The following is a 10,544-nucleotide window of genomic DNA, read 5'->3' on the forward strand; positions in this document are numbered from 1 at the left end:
ATCAAGTTGAGGAAGTTTCACTGTTTCAGTTTACTGAGTCTTTATTGTTATTTTATCTGTTAACGGATGCTAGATTTTGTCAAACGCTTTTTCTGCATCTACTGATATGATCATGTGATTTTTCCTCTTTAGTCTTTTGATGTGACAGATTATATCCACTGCATTTTTTGAATGCTGAACCACACTTACAATAAATCTCACTTACTTGTGCTGTATAATACTTTTTAACATTGTTGGATTTGATTTGATAGTATTTTGTTGAGGATATTTGCATTTATGTTTATGTAAGATAACTGTCTGTAGTTTTCTTTTCCTGTAATGCCTTTGTCTGGTTTTGGTATTAGAGTAATGCTGGCCTCATAGAATAAGTTAAGAAGTATTCTGCTTTTATCTTCTTTTTTTAAATTTGCAAGTTTATTACAAAGGATACAGATGAAGTGATGCATAGGGTAAGGGGTGAGTGACATTTCTATGTCTTCCCTGGGTGCTCCCCCTCTCCAGGAACCCTCATGTGGTCACCTAGCCAGAAGCTCTTGCTTCTATCTTCTGAAGTTTCCTTTAATTTTTGGTAGAATTCACCAGTGAACACATCTGAGCCTGCTGCTTTCTATTTTGCAAGGTCATTAATTATTGACTCAATGTTTTTGATAGGTATAGGCTGGTTCAGATTGTCCATCTCTCCTTGTTTGAGTTTTGGCAAATATTGTCTTTCAAAGTGTTCTTCCAATTCATCTAGGTTATCAAATTTGTGGACCCAGAATTGTTCAGAATATTTCTTGATTACCCTTTTGACGTCTCTGGGCTCTCTGGTGTCCCCTTTTTCATTTTTGATATTAGCATTTTGTTTCCTCTCTCTTTTTTTCTTAGTGATACAGTTTGAATATTTGTCCTCATCCAAATTTCATGTTGAGATGTAATCCCCAGCGTTGGAGGTGGGGCCTGATTGGAGGTGTGTGGGTCATGAGGGTGGATTCCTCATGGCTTGGTGCTGTCCACAAGACAGTGAGTGAGTTCTCATGATATCCAGTTATTTAAAAGTGTGTGGCACCTCCTCCACCTCTCTTGCTTCTGCTTTTGCCTTGTGATGTGCCAGCTATCCCTTCCCCTTCTGCCATGACTAAGAGCTCACTAAGGCCTCGGCAGAAGCCAAGCAGATGCCAGTGACATTGTTGTACAGCCTGCAGAACCATGAGCCAATTAAACCTCTTTTCTTTATAAATTACCTAGTCACAGGTAATTATTTGTAGTAATGCAAGAATGGCCTAATACAGTTAGCATGGCTAGATAATTACCAATATTACTGATCTTTTCAAAGAACCAGCTTTTAGCATCATTTTTTCTACTGATTTCATATTTTCAATTAATTTTTGCTATAATTTTTATCTTTCTCTGATTTTCATTTGGTCTTCTTTTTCTCATTTCCTAAGATGAAGTCTTATATGATTAATTTTTGGATCTTTTTTCTTTACTAATATATGCATTCAATGCTATAAATTTCCCTTTAAGCACCTTCGTTGCATCCCATTAAGTTTGATAACTTGAGTTTTTGTTTTCATTTAGTTGAAAATATTTTAAAATTTATCTTGAGAGTTACTTTTCGACCCATGTTTTATTTCGAAGAATGTTCTTTAATCTCCAAGTATTTGGGGATTCTCCAGCTATCTTTCTGGTATTGATTTCTAGTTTAATTCCACTGTAACCTGAGGGCAGACATTGTATGTTTTTTATTCTTTTAAATGTGTTATCGTGTGTTTTATGGCCAAGAATGTGACCCATCTTGCAGAATGTTCTATGTGAGATTAAGAAAAATGTGTATTCTGCTGTTACTGGATGAGACAGTCTATAGATGTCCACTATATCCAGTTGATTGATGGTGTTGTTGAATTCCGCTATAGTCTGACTTTCTGCCTCTGGAATGTGTCCACATCTGTTAAAGAAACGATGAAGTCTCAACTATCATGGTGGATTCATCTATTTCTTCTTGTCATCCTATCAGTTTTTGTCCCCCGTATTTTGATGCCGTTTTTAAGTGTATTCACATTAAGAATTGTTATGTCTTGGCTGGGCATTGTGGCTCACGCCTGTAATCCCAGCACTTTGGAAGGCTGAGGTGGGTGGATCATGAGGTCAGGAGTTCAAGACCAGCCTGGCTAACATGGTGAAACCCCGTCTCTACTAAAAATATGAAAATTAGGCAGGCATGGTGGTGGGCACCTGTAGTCCCAGCTACTCAGGAGGCTGAGGCAGGAGAATGGCACGAACCCAGGAGGTGGAGCTTGCAGTGAGCCAAGATTGCGCCACTGCACTCCAGTCTGGGCAACAGTGCCTTCCACCATGATTGTAAGATTCCTTTATTTAAAAAAAAAAAAAAATTATGTCTTGTTGGAGAATTTATCCCTGTATCATTATGTAATGTCATTGTTTATCCTTGGTGACTTTTCTTGCTCTGGTCTGCTCTATCTGAACTTATTGTAGCTACCCTACCTTTGTAAAATTAGTGTTACCATGGTATATCTTTCCCTATCCATCTACTTTTAATTTATATATTTATATTTAAATTTTTTTTTTTTTTTTGTAAAAAATAATTGGGTCTTATCTTTTGATTCACTTGGACAATGTCTGTCTTTTAATTGGTGCATTTAGACCATGGGCTTTCAAAGTGATTACTGATATAGTTGGATTAATATCTTCCATATTCGTTACTGCTTTTTCACTTTTTTCAGATGGAGTTTTGCTCTGTTATCCAGGCTGGAGCACAGTAGTGTGGTCTCGGCTCACTGCAGCCTTTGCCTTCCAGGTTCAAGTGAATCTCCTGCCTCACCTGAGTAGCTGGGATTACAGGAGTGTACCACCAAACCTAACTTTTATATTTTTAGTAGAGATGGGGTTTTACCATATTGGCCAGGCTGGTCTCAAACTCCTGTCCTCACGTGATCCTCTGGCTTCAGCCTTCCAAAGTGCTGGGATTACAGGTATGAGCCACTGCTCCCAGTTCATATTTGTTACTGTTTTCTACTTGTCCCCTCTTAATCTATTGGTATTACTTTAAAACAATACCTGAGGCTGGGTAATTTATAAAGAAAAGAGGTTTATTTGGCTCACAAGTTTGCAGGTTGTACAAGAAGCATCATGCCAACATCTGCTTCTGACTAGGGCTTCAGGAAACTTCCAATCATGGTGGAAGGGGAAGTGGAGCTGGCATCATATGGCAAGAGGGAGCAAGTGAGAGAGGGATGTCATGTTGTCTTAAACAACCAGCTCTCACATGAATTAAAGATCTGAGAATTCACTTATTACTACAGGAATAGAACCAAGCCATTTATAAGCGATCTGCCTCCATGACCCAAATACCTCCCACAAGGCCCCACCTCCAACATTGGGAATCAAATTTCAACATGACATTTGAAGGAAATGAATATCCAAACTATATCATCACCCTTGTTCTTTGTTCCTATTTTTTGTCCTCCACATTTTCTGCCCTTTGTGATTTTCATGGAGCATTTTAAAAGACTCCATCTTCTTTCCTTTCTTAGCATATCAGTTATATTTATTTTATTTATTTATTTTTGAGATGGAGTCTCACTCTGTCACCCAGGCTGGAGTGTGGTGGCACTAACTCAGCTCACTGCAACCTCCGCCTCCTGGGTTCAAGTGATTCTCCTGCCTCAGCCTCCCGAGTCGCTGGGATTACAGGCATGTGCCACCATGCCTGGCTAATTTTCATATTTTTAGTAGAGACAGGGTATTACTGTGTTGGTCAGGGTGGTCTCAAACTCCTGACCTCGTGATCTGCCCACCTCAGCCTCCCAAAGTGCTGGGATTATAGGTGTGAGCCACTGTGCCCAACAGTTACATTTTTTTTTAACTTGTTTTAGTGGGTGTCCTAGAGTTTGCAATATACATTTAAAACAAGTTCAAGTTATCTTTCAAGTAACACTATACCACTTCATGGGTAGTGTGAATACACTGTAATAACAAAATAATACTCATTTCTCCATCCTATCCTTGTGTCATTGCTTTCATTCATTTCAGTTATATATAGCCATACACATACATAATCAAATATATTATTACTATCTTGAACAAACTGTTATCTGTCAGATCCATTAAGAACTAAAAAAAGAATATATATTAGTTGGTTATCACACTGCCATAAAGAAATACCTAAAACTGGGCAATATATAAAGCAAAGAGGTTTAATTGGCTCACGGTTCCACAGGCTGTACAGGAAGCATGGCAGCATCTGCTCAGTTTCTGGGGAGGCCTCAGGAATCTTACAATCATGGTGGAAGGCGAATGGGAAGCCAATTCTTCACATGGCCAGAACAGGAGGAAGCGTTGGCAGGTGTGGGAGCATTGGGGAGTGAGGTGTCACACACTATTAAACGACCAGATTTCATGAGAGCTCACTATTGCAATGACAGCACCAAGGGGGCAAAGATGTTAAGCTATGAGAAACCACTCATGATCCAATTGCCTCCCACCAGGCCTCACCTCCAGCATTGGGGATAACATTTCAACATGAGATTTTGCTGGGAACACAGATTCAAACCATGTCAGAATGTTTTTATTTTTATCTTCATTTATTCCTTCTCCATTGCTATTCTTTTCTTTACATAGACCCAAATTTCTGAATGATATTATTTTCCTTCTCTCTAAACAAATTTTTTTTAACATTTCTTCTAAAGCAGTCTACTGGAAACAAACTCCCTCAACTTTTTTTTTTTTCCTTTTGAAGGATAATTTTACATGTTGCAGAATTCTAGCTTGTTTGGTTTTTCTCTCAACACTTTAAATATTTCACTCTACTTTTTTTGCTTGCATGGTTTCTGAGGAAAAACCGGGTGTAATTCTTATCTTTGCTCCTCTATAGATAAGGTGGGTTTTATTTCACTGACTTCTTTCCAAATTTTTTCTCTATCTTTGATTTTTTTGTAGTTTGAATACATTGTGCTTAGGTGTGGGTGTTTTTTACATTTATTCTGCTTGGTGTTCTCTCAGCTTTCTGGACTTGTGGTTTGCTGTCTGACATTAATTTAGGGGTAATTTTGTCTTTATTGTTTCAAATATTTCTTTTGTTTCTTTCTCTTTTTCTTCTCTTGGTTATTCCCATTACACATGTTGCACGTTTTGTAGTTGAGTCACAGCTCTTATATATTCTGTTCTGGGTGGTTTTTTTTTCAGTCTTTTCTGTTTTTCAGTTTGGGTAGTTTCTATTGAGATAGCTTTATGTTCAGAGACTTTTTTCTTCAGTTGTGTCCCGTCTACTAATAAGACCATCAAAGGCATTCTTCATTTCTGCTACAGTGCTTTTGATCTCTACCATCTTTTTTGGTTCCTTATTAAATTATCTATTTCTCTGCTAACATTACCTATTGGTCTTTTCATGCTATCTACTTTATGTGTTAAAGCTCTTAGTAAATTAATCATAGTTATTTTAAATTCATGGTCTAATACCAACAGCTCTACCATATCTTGAATTTGGCTCTGATGTGTGTACTATCTCTTCAAACTGTGTTTTTCCTTTTAGTGTACCTTGTAAATTTTTTTTTTTTTTTTTTTTTTGATAACTGGACATACTGTACTCGGTTAAAGAAACTGCCATGATGTTCCTTTAGTAATGTGATGGTAAGGTGTATGTAGAGGTGGGGGAGCTTTCTGCAGTCCTATGATTAGGTCTCAGTCTTTTAGTGAGCCTGTGCCTCTGGATCATGAACTTCACAAGTGCTTCTCAGTTCTTTACCCCTATACTCAGGCCCAACATGTTAGGTAGGATAGGATAGCTAGCATGGGCTGGATTTGGGTATTTCCCTTCTCATATGTGGAAGTCTAGAGGGAATGGAGTTGGGTATTTCCCTTCCCCCAGGTCACTTACGCTCTGATAAAACCCCAGCAGGCTAGGTTACACTCAGCTACTTTCTTCTGAGGATAGCTATTGTTAAGAAGAGCAGAATGTTCTGGCACATTTCAAAATGGTTTTTTTTCCCCTCCCCATGCTGGAAGCACTGGGTGATTTTTCTCTGATATTCACCGTGTGAACCTGATAGAACTCCAGGAGTTAAAACACACAAAAAATATGGGTTCCACCCACCATGACTAGGTCCGCCTGAAGTTTTTAACTCTCAGATTTGCCCACACAGAACTTCTAGCAATTCATCATTTAACAGTTTAGGTTTTCCTACCCCAGCACCGGTTCCTGTAGAGGTCTCAGCTCATGGTTTTCTGCTCTGGTAAGTTATAATTCTCTGTTTTCTGTGTTTTGTTGTTTAGTTTTATTTGTCCAGCTCAAAATGTCAATTTTTTTCTTTTATTTTAATTCTGTAATTCTTTGTATCTACCTGTGTGTCTCTCCAGTTCAGGAGATGCGGTTTGCCCCATAACCTCACTTTTCCAAAAAATATATGAAGAGTTAAATATTTTCAAGTTTGTTTAGCTTTTTACTCGTTATTAGGATGGAAAGGTGAATTTTAAGTCTTACATGCTGGATCGAAAGCCAGAAGTCTGAATGAGTTTTGGAGGATGAAAAGGGATTCCTATACATTTGCACTGTTCAACGTGGTGGCCACTTAGTCACAGGTACCTACTGAAATTTAAACTAAGTAAAATTTAAAACTCAGTTCTTCAGTCTCATTAGCTACATTTCAAGTATTCAATAGCTACATGTCATTAGTGTCTACAATATCAGAAAACACCTAAGAGCATTTTTTTCATTGGAGAAAGTTCTATTGAACAGTGCAGCTCTATACTCTCGCTACTCAAATTGCAGTCTAACAACCAGCAGTATCCTATCACCAATTGGTGGGGTGTCTGTTTTTGTTTTTGTCTTGAGACAAGGTGGTGCTCTGTCACCTAGGCTGGAGTGCAGTGGTGCAATCACAGCTCACTGCATCCTCAACCTCCCAAGCTCAAGCAATCTTCCCAGCTCAGCCTCCTGAATAGCTGGGACTACAGGTGCATGCCACCATGCCAGGCTAATTTTGTATTTTTAGTAGAGGTGGGGTTTCTCTATGTTGCCCAGGCTGGTCTTGAACTCAGGAGCTCAAGCTATCTGCCCACCTCAGCCTCCCAAAATGCTGAGATTACAGGCATGAGTCACCATGCCCTGTACAGTTGGTTTGTTAATAGGCAGAGTAGGGCCAGGCATAGTGGCTCACACCTGTAATCCCAGCACTTTGGGAGGCCGAAGCTGGCAGATCATGAGGTCAGGAGATCAAGACCATCCTGGCTAACATGGTGAAACCCCGTCTCTACTAAAAATACAAAAAAATTAGCCGGGCGTTGTGGCGGGCGCCTGTAGTCCCAGCTACTCGGGAGGCTGAGGCAGGAGAATGGCATGAACCCGGGAGGCAGAGTTTGCAGTGAGCTGTGATTGCACCACTGCACTCCAGCCTGGGTGATAGAGCGAGACACTGTCTCACAAAAATAAATCAACAAAAAAAAAAAAAAAAAAAAAAAAAAAACTGCCAGAGTCTCCAGCCCTATCCAGGACCTAATGAATCAGAATCTGCTTTTAATAAGATTCCAGTGATTCCTATGCACATTTAGGTTTGAGAAGCATTGCTGTAGTGGTTGTGGGACTTGGATGAGTCAGATGGGTGTGGTTCTTGGATGGAGGGACTCAGAGAATAAAACTGTACTCTGAGGTAACAGTGGGTACAATGACAGCACATGAAAATGCATGCATGGCCGGAGCTGGTGGGCCGAGGCAGATTACAAAAGGTTCTGTAGCCCTTTGGATTGTGCCTTGTGGGAAGCCCCTGATCAATTTAACATAAGATCTGGGTTTGAGGAAGACAGCCTAGTGGTAATATGAAGGACCTGAAGGATAACTTGGAAGTCAGGGGAGCAGACAGAAAGCTCTGATACAAACCTAGATAAAGAATGAGGCTTTCTTGGCTGCAGGCATCTCAGAGAGGAGAGGGAGAGAGAGAGAGAGAGAGAATCCACAGGGACTTGGTAACTGACTGGACATGTGGAATAGAGAGAAGGATGAAGTGAGAGCTGAACTTGGATGAGTGATAAATGGAGCTGCTTTAGCCAAATCAGGAATCCAGGAGAATAAGCAGATTTTATGGGAAGGTACTGAGGTTGGCCTAGACATGTTAAGTTTGAAATACCTCTGAGACATTTGTTCGCCAGTTTCCCTACCTGCCAAATGACAGTAATGACAGTATCCACCTCCACGGTATTGGTGTATTAATAATCAACTGATATAGTGTATGTGAATTTACTGTATTAATGTTTAAGTGTCACATATGTGTTACTAGCATGACTCTTCCATGTATTTGTAATCTGAAGGAGGGAGGCAGAAGAAAGGCTGAAGATATTGTCTGCATTTGCATAAAGGCAGTGTCATATATCAAATTCATTAAGACAGGAAGTGCTGAAGGAAAATGCTGAAGAGAATGAAAGATGTGGATAGTCAAGTAAGAAATACAACAAATCATCAATTAGAAATACACCCCAGCTGCTTCTAAGCATAGTAAATTGTCAAAGCTTTCCATCAAGTGGAAGAAGACAGTCACAGGAAGACTTTGGAGAAAACACATATTGAAAAATTCAACTGAACAATTAGTAGAAGCATTTCCTGTATATTAGAAACCCCGTCCAGAATCACATCTGCCTTGAAACATATAAGGCACATATTACAAAAGAACTGTTACATTTCAATTTTCATCTGCAGACAAATTTAAGGTTAAAATGTAATATACTCTTAAAGGTGATTGCTAGTTCAAACTTATCATTAGGCATATGGCTTCCTAACTCTTGATTATATGTTTGGAAAATTGCTAAGAAGTTTTCCATCTGATTGATCAGATGGTATCTGAGTGTGAAATATAACTCTTTGATGCATGCTTTTCTTCTGGAATTTGTAGATAGTGCAGGATACTTACATTTATTTTGCTTTTGTGAAGTAAGCAAATAACCTGACTTTAAACCTCTGTAAGGCTATTCAACTAAATTCCATATATATCTATTGAAGATCTATTATAGCAAGGCAGTGCGTTAGGGCCTGTCTCTTCCCTCAGGTTGCTGATAATTTCATGGCAGAGACACCTGCAAACAAGTCCTGAGGCAAGTGAGTGCTCACAGAATTATAAACAGGTTTGGGTAGTTCAGGGAAAGAAGTGAGGAAGAACAATAGCTGCCATCAGATATCATATATTTGAAGTTTGATGACTTTCTTTCAAGAATAAAGTTCTTGACACTTAGTTTAGCTAGTTCTGGCCACATTATCTGCAGCTCCTTCCATCAAGAGGCAGAGTCTATTTGCCTGTCCCTTGGATTTGGAGAGGCCCTCGCAATTTGCTTTGATCTGTAGAATTTGGTGTATATGACCTTGTGTGACTCCCAAGGCTAGGCCTTAAGAAATTTTACAGCTTCTGCCTGCTGTTTTCTGGATGTTGCCCACAGACCAAAAACATAGCCTACTGCAGGATGAGAGGCCACACGGAGCCGACAGCAGACGCATGAGTGAGGCCACCTTGGACTTTCAGCTCAGCTGATTCTCCAGTTCAGGGAGCAGCAAACTACAGCCTGTAGGCCATAGCCTGCTTTTGTACGGCCCTTGAGCTTAGGGTTTTTAATAGCTTATAAAAAATAAATAAGAAGAATAGTGACAGAGACAAACTCTAAAATATTTACTATCTGATCCTGTTTTACAGAAAATTTGGCCAACCCCTGCTACAGCTGAATGTATCTGTATGAATGAGTCCAATCAAAACCAGAGAGGAACCACATAACCAACCTTCAGAATTATGAGAAATACTAAATTGACATTTTTGCAAGCAACTATATTTTGGGAGAGTTTGCTCTGCAGCAACAGATGACTCAAGCACAAGCTGATAAATGCTACACAAAGAAAAAGGAGACTGCTTCAAAGGAAATAATCTCGTAAAGGTTTTGGACCTTTTTGTCTCACTTCATTTAGGAGAATTTCTTACCCCAATCTGTTGTCTATGGCTCTGCTTTGCATTCCAGGGAGGTTTTGGCAGCTATGAGCACATATACCTGCTGGTTACTCAAAGGACATTCAAAACATTTTTAAAATCAGTATTGAAATAAACTTTTCTAAAATTTTAAGAAACACAATTTGTAAAATATATTAACGCCCTAAAGCATTCTTCCAAATAAGAGGTCTATTTTTTCAGTATATTAATCTATCTGCAGTGAAACCTGTCTGGTTTTGTTATTAATGGACCTCCTTGACTTAGTGAGGTGAACTGTCAGCCCAGGTGGGGTGAAGAATGGTTGTGATAAAGGCGTGCAGCAGGGCAGCAATCACTTTACCCTCTGCAAAGGACACAGCTACCGGCCAAGGTTGGAACCATGAAAACAATCTAACCATAATTTAGATCTGATTATTATAATTTAGATCTGATTATTTATGCAGTGCCAACTAAGTCCTTGACTTACACTGCTACTATCTCTACTTAACTTTTGTTGCACACCCATTTTGATCTCTATATTCACCCTTATTATTTTCAGAGAACCTTCAAACTATCATAAGTAATTTTGCAGAAAAAGGCTATAAGGAAGAAGCA

The 10,544-nt window shown here is 39.2% G+C and overlaps 1 protein-coding gene across 1 annotated transcript in view; it reads right to left on the reverse strand.

The window, feature by feature from the left end:
- NMD3 (NMD3 ribosome export adaptor) overlaps nt 1-10,544 on the reverse strand; it is a 172,142-nt gene that overhangs the window by 160,400 nt on the left and 1,198 nt on the right. The gene's annotated exons all lie outside the window — the stretch shown is intronic.

This window comes from Chlorocebus sabaeus, chromosome 15, assembly GCF_047675955.1.
Source record: "Chlorocebus sabaeus isolate Y175 chromosome 15, mChlSab1.0.hap1, whole genome shotgun sequence".
Taxonomy (NCBI): domain Eukaryota; kingdom Metazoa; phylum Chordata; class Mammalia; order Primates; family Cercopithecidae; genus Chlorocebus; species Chlorocebus sabaeus.